The sequence below is a fragment of the Manis javanica genome, chromosome 5 (assembly GCF_040802235.1).
Source record: "Manis javanica isolate MJ-LG chromosome 5, MJ_LKY, whole genome shotgun sequence".
Lineage (NCBI taxonomy): Eukaryota > Metazoa > Chordata > Mammalia > Pholidota > Manidae > Manis > Manis javanica.
This window is the reverse complement of record NC_133160.1, coordinates 9,722,015-9,735,237: the sequence shown is the minus strand read 5'-3', so window position 1 is coordinate 9,735,237 and position 13,223 is coordinate 9,722,015.

Here is a 13,223-nt window from a genome sequence, read left to right as displayed (position 1 = left end):
GCTACTTTCTTGGCTTGCCAATATATGAAAAATTGCCAACAAATATTTACCAAGTATCCCTTGTATAAAATCAATTGGAAGAAAATTGCTAAGTTGTAACAAGAGTCTGACTTCCTTATCTTAAACAATTTTTAAAAGACAAACACCAAATTATATGTACATTTACTGTAACTGTAAGCAAATGGCTAAGAACTGGAAGATAGTATTTTAAGGTTGTATGTTTAATGTGGGAGATGATGCTTGATATCGATCCAGAGTTATCATTTACATTGTTTATGATGATTTGAAACAAGACAAAGTTAGTTTGTAATGTCACAGCTTTATCTTCTGAAATTAAAATTCACTTAGTTACATTTTTTATTGCTACCCAAATGGTATTGCCTATGTTGATTGAATTCAGTTTGTCCTGAACTATGTAAAAAAAGGCTAGGATAAAACAGACCTCTTAGGAAGCTGTTTCTAATCCCAAATTAGTCACCCTGTCATTGGCTTAGTTGGTGTCTGTACTAACTGCCAATTCTTTCCTCTAATTTAAAGACAAGATTGAAAATTCTGAGTAAAAATTCAACAGCATGCACATGGAACTCTTCACATCATTGATGAGTACAGATTGTGCTACATTCAATAGCTGATATTCATCTCTGGGTTTCAGGGTCCATGAAAAAATGGTGTGGAACTAAAACATCCCTTTCATCCCCAAAATGTGACCCCAGTGCTGTTCGTATCTTAAATCGCTGCTGCTGCCAAGTTTCCAGTTCTAGGTAAAGAAATCTGATTTTGAGGAAACATCGTAAGGTCATAAAAACTTAACAAGGAAAGTTCCCCTCTGTTCTGGTTGTGTGTTTTAAGGTGCCTGAATGAATGGTAAGCAGTAACTGGTTGGTTGATTTTCCCATCTCTTAGATTGGTGAAAGGTTTAGTTGTGGGTGATGAAGCTTTAAGATGTGTATGTCAGTGCCTTGGCAGCCGAACTCCCCTACGCAGAGGTTTAGCAGTGCCTTATAAGACATGGAAAGTCTTGACCTTGCTATTTGTGACAACATACCACTTAGTAATGGCTGTTTCCTGTAGGGTAAAGCACAGACTAGTTGCACCTCCTAGCTAGAGTAAGATCACTTGTATGCTGCTTAAGTGCTCAGGGGCTTAGCGGGGCGAATGTCTAGCAACCAGAAGATAAATATAAAGGAATCTGTTAGAAAGTTCTTTCCTAAAAACACATAAGATTTAGATAGATCATTTTTTCAAAGCTAGTTTGTTTACCCAGTTACTTTATAGCGCTTGATGTGTATTTTATAAATTAATATTAAAATTCAACAGAACTGGTATTTTCTTTTTGTAGATAATTATTTTTTATTGAAGGGTAGTTGACACACGATATTACATTAGTTTCAGGCGTACAACACAGTGATTGAGCATTTATATACATGATAATTCTAGGTACCAGCTATCACCATACCAAGTTGTACAATATTTTGACTATATTTCTTATGCTATACATTACATCCCGGTTACTTATTTATTTTACAATCGGAAGTGTGTACTTTTTTTTTTTTTTTTTTTGTGAGGGCATCTCTCCTATTTATTGATCAAATGGTTGTTAACAACAATAAAATTCTGTATGGGGGACTCAATGCTCAATGCACAATCATTAATCCACCCCAAGCCTAATTCTCGTCAGTCTCCAATCTTCTGAAGCATAACAAACAAGTTCTTAAATGGAGAACAAATTCTTACATAGTGAATAAGTTACATGGTGAACAGGACAAGGGCAGTCATCACAGAAATTTTTGGTTTTGATCATGCATTATGAACTATAAACAATCCAGAACTGGTATTTTATTTGCAAGGTGTAGTCAGGTGTTTTCCCATTTGAAAATGCTCTCTGGAAATATTTTAGTCCAAAACCAGTGTTCTCCATATAATCGAAAACCATTATTTTCTAGTTCATTGTAATTTCAAGGGATGCCTATATAAGTTATTTAATATAGTATTAGTAAAAGATAATCGAATCTTTTTTTTCAATCACACATAATATGTAAATCCATTCTTAAAAGAAAAAAAGGCTATAGAGTCCTTTTTGGCCACCAAGCATACTTATCCATACTGTATTTTTGTTATTAAAAAGTATTAAAGTGGCTTAAAATAAGAGTGACTATAGTTTATCATCCAAATAGGGACATTTGAGAGTGAATGAGTTTGCTAATAATTATGTCAGGTCAACAGGCACAAACCGATTGCCTCAGGTAAATTGTAATGTGAGTCACCCTATTAAGGCATGTAATGGCTTTCAAACATTTTTTAAAAACTGCAACCCACAGTAAGAAATGCATTGAATATTAAGGTCCAGTACACATACCTACATACGTATACATACATACATACATACATGTGTATACACATGTATGTATAATTTCACTTTGTGAAACTTTATTACATGAAAAAGCCCTGGTTTTCTATTCCATTTCTTAAAATGTTTATTGGGACATCCCCAAACAATTTCTGGATGCGCCATTTGAAAAACACTTCTGAAGCCCTTTCTTTACTTTTTACTTGAGAGATCTGCCGTAGATGCTAGTATTTTTTTTCTCCTAAGAGTGGGTGGGAGCATTGTATTGCTTGCTTCACTTTTTATTTTGAAATAATTTTAGGCCTAAAGAAGAGCTGCATGAAAAGTACAGCTTTTACCTTTCACCCAGATTATACCTTCATTTGCTTTATGTCTGTATATTTTTTCCTGAAACATTTGAGAATTGGCTGCAGAGATCTTGGTCCCTTAACCCCTAAAAACAAGTACATATTACCCAAGGACAAGAACATTCTCTCATACATTCCCATATACAACTACAGTTATCAAATTTAAAAAATTTAACATTGATATAGTGTTATCTAATATATAAACCATGCTAGAATCTCACCAATTGTCCCCATAATGTCTTTTGCAGAAAAATTTCCCTCCAATCCAGAATCATCCATTGCATTTAGGCGTCATGTCTCTTTGGTTGTTTACTCTGAAACAGTTCCTCAGCTTTTCTTTGTCTTTTGTAATATTAACACTTTTGAAGTAAAGACAAATCGTTTTGTAAATTGTCCCTCAATTTGGGTTTGTCTGTGTCCTCAGATTCAAGTTACTCGTTTTTGGCAAGAATACTCCATGTATGATGTTATATCCTCACTGTACCATGTCAGGAGGTATATCGTGAGTTTATGTTGGTACTGTTGATATTGAAGCACTTTCTAATGGGGGAAAACTGTTCTTGCATTCTTAGGTGTTGTCTGTGATTTTCTAATTATTATGCTGCTAACCATGAATGGATACTTAAGAAAGACATCTGCTTTCAACATCCATTTGTTCTACGTTTTCGATTGTTTTCTAATGTAAGAAGCAATAGAAAATGGTGAAATGGCATGAGTATTCTTGAGTGTCATTTGCTTAAGTACATTTCTGAACCCAGGGATGACTTTCTGTGCTGCGACCTGAATGCAGAAACACAAATGAAACCCAAATCAAGCCCCAGGGTGTGCTCCTGAGAGGGCTGATTGGAGGCTCCTGCCTTGGGAGTCCTTGGATTATAAATAAACCCAGCTCCAATTGCTTAAATAAAAAAGAGATCTTATTGGTTCACATAGCTGAAAAATCAGGACTAGTACTTTGGCATGGGTACTGCTTACCAGTCCGTCTGGTAGAACTTCTGTAATGAAGGGAATGTCCAGTATTTTCTCACTCCAAACCATAGTCATTAGCACACATGTGGCTACTCTGTATTTCAGTTGTGGCTAATGCCACTGAGGAACTGAATTTTCAGTTTTCTGTAATTTAGATTTGAATAGCCACACAGAGCTAGCGGCTTCTGGTTTTACAGCACAGCCTAGAATCTCCATTTCTAGCTTTGCTCTTAGGCAAATTACCCCCGGTGGTGGCAAGGCCTCCAGCAAAAATCCAGTGCACATCCTGTCACAGTGACAAGTCACCCAGAAGGGAACCTGTCATCCCCACTGGACACAGCCAAAGCCTCAGAGCTGACTTCCATTGGCCCAGCCTGGGTCCTGGGCCCATATCTGGAGGGTTGGCAAGAGATGGTTCCTCCAGGAAGCATCATGGAATCAGGCTGCTGTCACCACAGGAGGAAGGTAGGGCCTCGGGACAGTGGGCATGGTGGCTATCGCCACACTCTGTTTATGAAGTATTTTATACAGGAGAGTTAAAAGCAGAATGTACTCTGCAAAAGGTAAATGGGGCCACAGAGTGGTCCTCCATCAAAGGAAAATGGTACAGGGGGAAATTAACTTTGGAGTCTAGTGGCAGTATTCTGAATTTGAAGGAAAAGTGTAAGTCTCATAATAATTTGGACTTGTGTTTTCAGGTTTATTATTTATTTTGATTGTATTTACCATAACTAAATCTGATATAAATCTATACGTAAAGAATACATAAATCCAATCTGAAATGGCAGCAAGTTCAAATTTTATTACTTTTGAAATAAGAGATGAGAGAATCGTGGTCTTGGAGCAAAGGGTAAATTCAAATGCCCAACTGGTCAGAGTGGGGCAGGGTGGGTGGGGCTGATAAACCAGAGTCCCCCTTACACACACACACACACACACACACACACTCCATCATTGTCATTTTGGTGTGTGGGGACCAGTGTTGCCAGCTCTTCGACCTTTTAGAAGATGTCAGAAATCATATTTTCACATGAAATGTCCTGATTTTTTTTTTTTTTTGAGAGGGCATCTCTCATATTTATTGATCAAATGGTTGTTAACAACAATAAAATTCTGTATGGGGGACTCAATGCACAATCATTAATCAACCCCAAGCGTAGCTCTCAACAGTCTCCAATCTTCTGAAGCATAACGAACAAGTTCTTACATGGTGTACAGTGCCAGGGCAGTCATCACAGAAACTTTCGGTTTTGATCACACATCATGAACTATAAACAATCAAGTCAGATATGATTATTCGTTTGATTTTTATACTTGATTTATGTGTGAATCCCACATGAAATGTCCTGATTTTTAAAACAACTCATGAGATGGACCGAACATACCCACGGGCCCAGGTAGCCTGTGGGCCTCCAGCTTGCCTCCCCTGTCTCAGAATGCTCAGGGGCCAAAGACTATCAGGGGCTCTGTTTCCTCTGGGGTGAGCCTATCCCCTCAGAGGTCACTGTGAGGACTGAATGGGACAATGTGCATGAAGGGTCTAGCACAGTGCTGGAGGATTAATAAGGACTCAAGGAATGTTAGCTGTCCTGTCCATTTCTCAGGGAGATACAGACACAAAGGGATTCAGTGACTAGCCTAAGAACATCTTTAGCTCGCGTCGTGTGGTCCCCGGAGCAGCATCAGCGCCACCTGGGACCGTTAGACTCTCTCTTTGCTAGTGGGGCCTAGCGTTCTGCATTTTAACAAAATCTCCCCAGATGCTTGCTTCCTAAGCACGTTAAAGTTCAGGGTGTTCTGAAATCCAGCTCACTCCTGAATTGCCCCTTCACTCTTACCAGGACTGCTTTAACCAGCCTGGCTTATGCTTTCTTCCAAAATTCATGCAGGTGTACGAGAAGCCTCCATCTACTCTTCCCGTACACCCTGTACAGTTAACTTACTCGGCAAAAGCAAGTTTCAGGCTCCAGCCCCCGTGCAGAGGGCTCCAGTTCCTAAAGTAGCAAAATCTGAATGATCAGAGTTGCAGTTTTGATCAAATACAGTAACTCCCCTTACAGATCCTGAGAGGCATGCAGAGAATAAGCCTCTGAAAACTTCAGGCTTAATTTTAGTGCTGGGTTATCTGCCAAAAGAAAGGGTGAGAAAGGCCAGAATTTGACTGATAGTCCAACCCACAGATTGTATCAGCCCAGCATTCCTTTCCCATTCAGCCTCCTAGCAAATGCACAAGCCACAAGGAAAGAGCATTCATGGCATTGTTTCTGACAAAGACCTGGGGCAGGTTACACTCTGATGAGACACGGTGCTGTTCTTACAGAACTGAGAGCTCTGTTCCCAGGCTTTCCTGCCAGCGTACACCAGCCTTCCATCTATGGTAGGTAGTAAGTTTCAATCAGGTTTTCTCCAATGTTCCCAGCGGCCTTCCCCTGCTGTCTTAGGTATGTCCCCAAAGTGACTCAGGCAGAAAATCTGTATGCTTAGTGACTCAGAAACTAAATAATTAACTTGGTGAAAACCTGTGGAGCCTGCAGGAGAGCCTGAATGCCAATGGTGATGACCACATGGAAACAGCAGTCCTGAGCGATGTCAGTTCTTGCGGACCAGTGACTAATCCTAGAGGTCACCTGGAACCAGAAAGAATCTCCAGTCAGTTATTCTCAGGAGCAATAATCCACGTGGGACAACTTTAAAAAGGTAGATTTCATTTGTTTGAATCGCTATCCAGTAAAGCAGGAAACCATGGAAAAGTCCTCTTGGCTTAAAAACACATATGAAATCACACTTAAAAACAAACAAAACTTTGGGGCACACATACACAGAACGCCAGGAAATACTTGAAAGGAGTTTCCAAATAAATCACACCAAAAAAATGGCCATCATAATTGTTCAGCCCCCTGTGGAAGGCACCAGGAAATCCTTGGCAATTTAATTGTGACACATGAGGGATTTTTTAGTGAGCTGGCCTTGCTGGCCTCCCAGCACCGCCAGGGTGCCTTGGCTGGTATATTCACGGGCCGTGCCCAGTGGGGCTGGCATGTGCCTCCAACAGCCAGGCAGAAAGGGCCAGGGAGAGAAGGGGAAAATGGCAGAGGGCGGGAGCTGGGAGAGGAGGCGGAGTGGCTGGGAAGCGGGCCAAATGGCAAGAGGCTCAAGGCTCCATCAGTGCCTGACAGTCCCTCATATCCATGCTGCCCTTCCCATCGCTGTACGGGTACCAGGGACCACGAAGCCCCTCTGCCTGGAGGTCACCAAAAACCCACAAACATTCCTTTGAAATTGGCATGTTAAACAGCAGAATGCTCATGATTTTAAGGGATGGCAGGCTTGAAGCAGAAGGCGAGGCCACCTTGACACCCTCCATCAAGCTCTGAAGCCCCAGTTCAGCTGCCAAGTTGATCTCCTATTTTAATCGTGCTTAGAGTCTTCCTTCTTTAGAAGGGTTTGTTGCATGAACGTTGCGTCCCTTCTAGGGTGGAGGATAGCGGACCGAACTGATAATGCTTATGATGTGGGTATTTTCTTTGTCTTTTGTCTTTTAGATACGCAAAGACAAATAATGGTTAAGGACGGATAAAATATTTAACAGTGGCCATACATAATTTATTCCTGAGTTGATTCTCATTTCCAGCCCAATGGTTTGCTCTCAATTACGGCTTCTCAGAACATCGAGCCACTGTGTCTCCTTGGCAAGTTGATATCGCCCTTATTTTTGCTGTTTTCTTTGGAAGGTTAATTGATTTTACATTTTTCTTGTGAAGTACTCTAGATATTGTTTTCATCAACAGGTAACAAAAGTAAAAAATTGTATACCAGGGTATTTTTTTCTTTTAATATTCATTTTGGGGCCTGAGGTTTCACTCAGAGCTTTAGAGACGTGGAAAGGAGAAATATTTATTTGTACGTATAACTGTTGCTTATGGACAGTAGCCTGATTAAGGAAGCTGTATGTCCACTGAAATAATACAAGGTTTCAGGAGAAATTTTAGGAAAAAAAAAATCATGTATATAAAAAAATTCACCCCTAAAATCATTATTCAGAGATAACCACTCTGAAGTTTTTCAGTGCGTATGCACATCAATATATATTACCTAATACGTATTTTGCCAGAACCCAGATCATAGCACACACATAAATCATTCTGTAGTTTGCTTTCTTCGCAGGACAATATATCGTGAATGTGTTTGCTCAGTCAGTAGAGCTCTGCATCGTTTATAATGCCTTCCTTTTATTTCCTTGTATAGATGAGCCATCACTTTGTAAAATCAACTCCTTATTGTTAACTATTACCATTTTTCTCTATTATAAACAGTGCTGTGGCAAACAACTTTGTAAATATGTTTTCTTGTTCTTTGTCTAGTTCTTTCTTTAGGATAAATTCCTAGAAGAGGAATCATTAGGTCAAAGCATATGCATTTTTTGGAAAAGGAAAGGGGTTGGCTCACGAACAACTTTCCTTCCAGAAAGTTGTTCTAATTTGTATCTTTACTGGGAGTACGTGTGAGTCTTTTTCCCCTCTGAAACACCAGATTTATGGGTCTCATGGGGCTGAAGCCAAGGTGTCAGCAGGACTGTGTTCCTTTCTGGAGACATTAGGAGAAAATCCATTTTCTTGCCTTGTCCAGCTCATGGAGGCTGCCCACATTCCTTGGCTCATGTCCCCTTCCTCCATCTTCAAAGCCAGCAGTGGCAGGTTGAGTCCTTCTCACTGCATCCCTTTGACAGACTCCCTGCCTCCCTCATCCACTGTCAGGGGCCCTTGTGGTTACATTGGGCCCTGCTAGATAATCACTCCATTTCTATGTCAGCTGACTAGCAGATTACGATGGGGACATCTATGGAGGTCATTATTCTGCCCACCACAGGCTCCTCATTGTTTTTCTTTTTTCAGGGTTTTCCTATTTTTGCTCATTAGATTTTCCTATGAACGTTAGAACCACTTTGTGTAGTTAAAAGCAGAAACAAAAAGCTGTTGAGATTTCCAGTGGGGTCACATGAAACCTATGGTAACTTGGGAGATCACATCTTCTTGAGCCCACGTTGTCCAGTCCAAGACGTGATAAGCACTCCCCTCTGTACACACTCCTGCTGTCTGGCATGGCCACAGTTTTCCTCATGTAAGTCTTGCTCCTCTCACGGTGGGTTTATTCCTGGGCATTTGGTCTTACACTTTATGTCTTCCATTCTATCTCTCACAGATTATTGTTTATATATAAGAAAATAATTTATTTGCAGATGTAAGGGAAAGTAAATTCAGGCATAGATGAAACAAGCCTGGACGCAAATTGACAACTGTTTTAACTCTTAAGTTTAAAATACTTTCATGTTTGAAATTCTCCATAATGCAAAGTTTATAAAAACTCATCAATTCCTATCACAGTGTGTGTGTGTGTGTGTGTATGTGTGTGTGCGCGCCTGCATTTGGGTGTTTGGAGTGAGTTTTTATCAAATAAAGATGCTGAATCAAAAAAAGATGCTGAATCTTGTCAAATACCTTTTCAGCATTAAAAAAAAATAATCGTATGGTTTTCTCTTTGGGTCAATTAATATGATTAATTACCTTAGGAGATTTTCTAACATTGACTTAGTATTCCTGGAATAAACCTCACTTGGTTGTGATACGTATAATTTTTTTATGTGCCACTTGATTCTACTTCCTAATATTTTTGCATAAATATTCATAAGAGAAATTGTAGTTTTCTTTTTGTATATTACTTTTATCAGGCTTTGGCACCAGTGTTATGCCTGCTTTTGAAGATAATTTAAAGGTTTTCCTTTTATATGCTCTCATATAAAAAGGAAATCGGTCTGTTTAGATTTTCTATTGCTTTCCAAATTCTATCTTCCTAGGAAATTGTCCATTCTCTCCAGGTATTCAAATTTCAAATTTCAAATGTAAATAAAATATTTGTAGGGTTTTGATCTTTACATTCTTTTGCATTCTTATTTCTGTCCACCTGATCTGCCATGGAATGAGAGGGGTAATTATTATAATTTTGTAATTTCATTGACTCTTATTCAAACCTTTGCTGGCTCATCTTGACACCATTTATTTCACTAAATCAAGCAATGTCATTCGTCCGGTACATGCAGGTTTGAGGAGCACCAGTCTGGAGGTTGACCTTTTATCCTAAGCAGAAATCCTGTCTACACTGCCCCCATGTGAACCCTCCACACAAAGCAGAAACCCAGTCTATACTATCCCTATGTGCCAGGGACAGTCTAGGAGGTGGAGACCCAACCCTGATTGTCCTACCAGCGGGGACTCACTTCTTGGAGAACTGGTCTGTTCACTTGTGAACGTCTCACCTTTACTTTTCCCCTCATTTCGAGGTGAAGTTGGCTTCACTTTAGTCATCCCTCTGAACTGGTTTTTTATTGCTGCATAACAAATTCCACAGTCTTAGAGACTTAAAATAGTGCACATTTGTTATCTCAGCTTCCATGGGTCAGAAGTCTGGATACGGGTTGCTTGGGTCCTTGGCTCAGAGTCTCACAAGGCTACAGTGAAGGTGTCGGCTGGGGCTGGCTTAGCTCAGGTTCTCTTCTGAGTGCATTCAGGTTGTTGGTAGAATTACATCCCTGCAGCTGTAGGACAGAAGTGCTGGGCTCCCAGAGGCCCCTGCAGTCCCCTGATCCCGTGGGCAGGAAACAGCACAGCTGTTTGTTTTCTTCCGCGTCTGATTTCTTCCATCTCTGACCTCTAAACTCTCCTTCAGGGCTTCCCTGGTGAAGTCAGGCCGACCCTGCGTAATCTCCCTTCTGATTAACTCGGAGTTCATCAGTAACCCGATTACAGGCATGACACCCCATCCTATCCCCTGATCCACCCACACTTGGGGATTTCACAGGTTCATGCATACACCCGCGAGCAGGAATCTTGGGGCCATCTTAGACTTGGGCTTCCCTCAGCCCCTGTGCAACCCAACACCAGGGGGCGCCGTTCGCAGAGCTGTCTATGTGAGTGATGTTCCCGAGTTTTGCAACTGGAGCTGGCACAGCCATGCAGGTGGGGTGTCTCCAGCTTTTTGTCTTTCTGGCTCAGTGTCAGTCTTTCCTTAATAGCTCCACTGAGTCACTGACTGCTTCCATGTGATCTTCCTTTAGATAATCTAAGTTTTCTGCAGGCAAACAGCTCCAGCATCCTCAAACTATCATCGTATGACATGACTTAATATTCAGTATGCCTCAACAGACATTTATTAGATGCATACTTGCTAATACATGCCTTTCCTGGCAGCTTCGCCTGTTACTTATCTGGCCATCTTTGCCTTCCTTTGAAAACACTCTAGTTTGCCAATATTCTATTTATAATGTAGTATATATCGAGCACTTCTCTATACCAGACACTGAAACAGTTGACATAGATTCTCTTTTTGCATCTTTTCATCAGTGCCATGAAGTTGTGCCATGTCATTTTACTGATAAGGAAATTCAGGCACAGAGAAGTTAAGTTACTCTGCTGAGGTCACACAGCTTTTAGGTGGGGAATGAGAATTCCGACCCAAACAATTTGACGCTTCAGTTAGCCAGTATGCATTGCTCCCTCCCAAATCTACCTGCTGTACCCAGCTGGGGTCATTCAGAGGTTAGAGGACATTCCATTTTTAGCTCTTTGTACTTATTCTGTATTTTTTAACTAAAGCATCCTCATTCTCATTTGCTTTTTAAAAGGTATGTTATTTCACTGCCTTAAGTTTATCTCAAACTCAATTTTTAAAAATTCTCTGTGAACTGCTGAAGACAAGGTTCCCAACACCCTCATTAAAGTAAATACCTTTTCCTCCCTAAATTTCATTGTGTTTGCTTTTGACCAGTGTTGCAACTAGAGGTCTCTCTCAGCTTTCTTTTTGAGGCTGATATGACTACAGATTTCATATAGAGCAGTATCTCATTTATGGAGTACCTACTGTATACACAGTGCCATACCATCTACTCCAAGGACAGAACAGGGCCTTTGAATCCTAGTGAATAAAATACAGGGTCCCCGAAATGAGAAAACGAATATATTCAGCTGCCCCAAATAGTCTAACGAATACAGTTTTTAACTAGGGCACTTAACGATTTCCTAACATTTTCTGACATATTCTGATCCATCCCAATGTGATAGTACAGAAAAAGCCCATTGAGTTCTAAGCTCAGCTGCACTGAACAGTTATATACATGGGCCTGGGCCAAGTATTCAGTCTTCCTGAGCCTTAGTTTCCTCAACTGTGAAATAGGAAATAAATGCACCTTTACTTTATTGTAATTTTGGAATCCAGGAAACTCTCAAAACCACAAACTTTTCTTCCCCATCAGTCCAGCAGAAATTCACTGGCAGGCAAAACCTGAGCTAAAGTGACATGAGGGTTATTTAAGGCCTATATTAGCTATATTTAAGGTGAATGTTCACCCGTTTTCCTGAGAAATGCTAAGTTCGATACCAGCGTGCTGCTCCAGGTCACCTGGAGTTGTCACCTAAATGTATGTGCTCCGTACTAGCCTTCTAAACCCAGATAGTAAACTCCCGGTTCTGGAGCACGTCTGAAGCTTTGCGTAAGGGATGGTGGACTTCTACTGCCCAGGGTGGCTGTGTGCACGAATGAAAACTTACAGAAAGCTCTCAGCCCACGCCTCGATAACCGAAGACCTGTCCCCTCAGACCTCCTGGCGTCAGGCAGCCTGTTCTATCCAGCATCTGTTTAGATGGAGGCAAAAGAAAACAGTCTGGGACCCACATTTCAGTAGCTGGAAAGGAAACACTCCTGCCTCCTCTAACCCGGATTCCCCTCTCCCTTCTCAACGGCAGGGCAGCTCTCGCTGTACAGCCAAGTGTTGACATGTACAAAGCAGTCTGATCCTTGACCCTTGGCCTCTTGCCACCAAAGCCAAGAGACCGTTTGTGTAGCTCCCTTGGACAGGGGAAAGGAGTAGAGAAAAACCAGTCAACTTACTGCAGAAAATTTGAAGCTTTGCTTTCCAGGGAAAGAATGGGAATGTGCTACGGCAATTTCCTATTACCACAGAGAGGTAATTTCAAAACTGGGATAGAAAAATGCTTTTGAAAGTTGGTTTCCCACTATGTGTCAATGAACATGGGTTGCGTTCTAAATCATTTTGCTAGTGGGGAAACAGACGCGATGCAAGAGGGTGACTTCAAATGTCAGATATCTGTGTTTATTGAGGGCTTACTATGTGCAAAGACAGTCTGCTAAACTCCTAGAGCAATCCCAAAGGAATGTAGGGGACATATTCTTCGGCGTCCAGGAACCATCTGTCTGGCGGTGACCTTACAACTTAGCAGAAGGCGGAAGGCATCAGAAGGCAAGCTGAGAGGGCACATCTGTTTGAGGGTCAGAAAAGGGCTGCTGACAAGGACCCTTCAGTGAAGGCTCAGAGGTGACGGTGGGTGTCAGCTCGGGGCAGCCAGGGCATCCCAGACAGGAAATGCTGGATGTAGGTGTGGAGCCCGGCAGACAGGTTGTGTTCAGGGGACCTGGACTCAGAAACCCAGACACCTTCAGGGACCAACAGGTCAATGAGAGACTGAGGCCAGGTGGATAGGCCTATGGCAAAC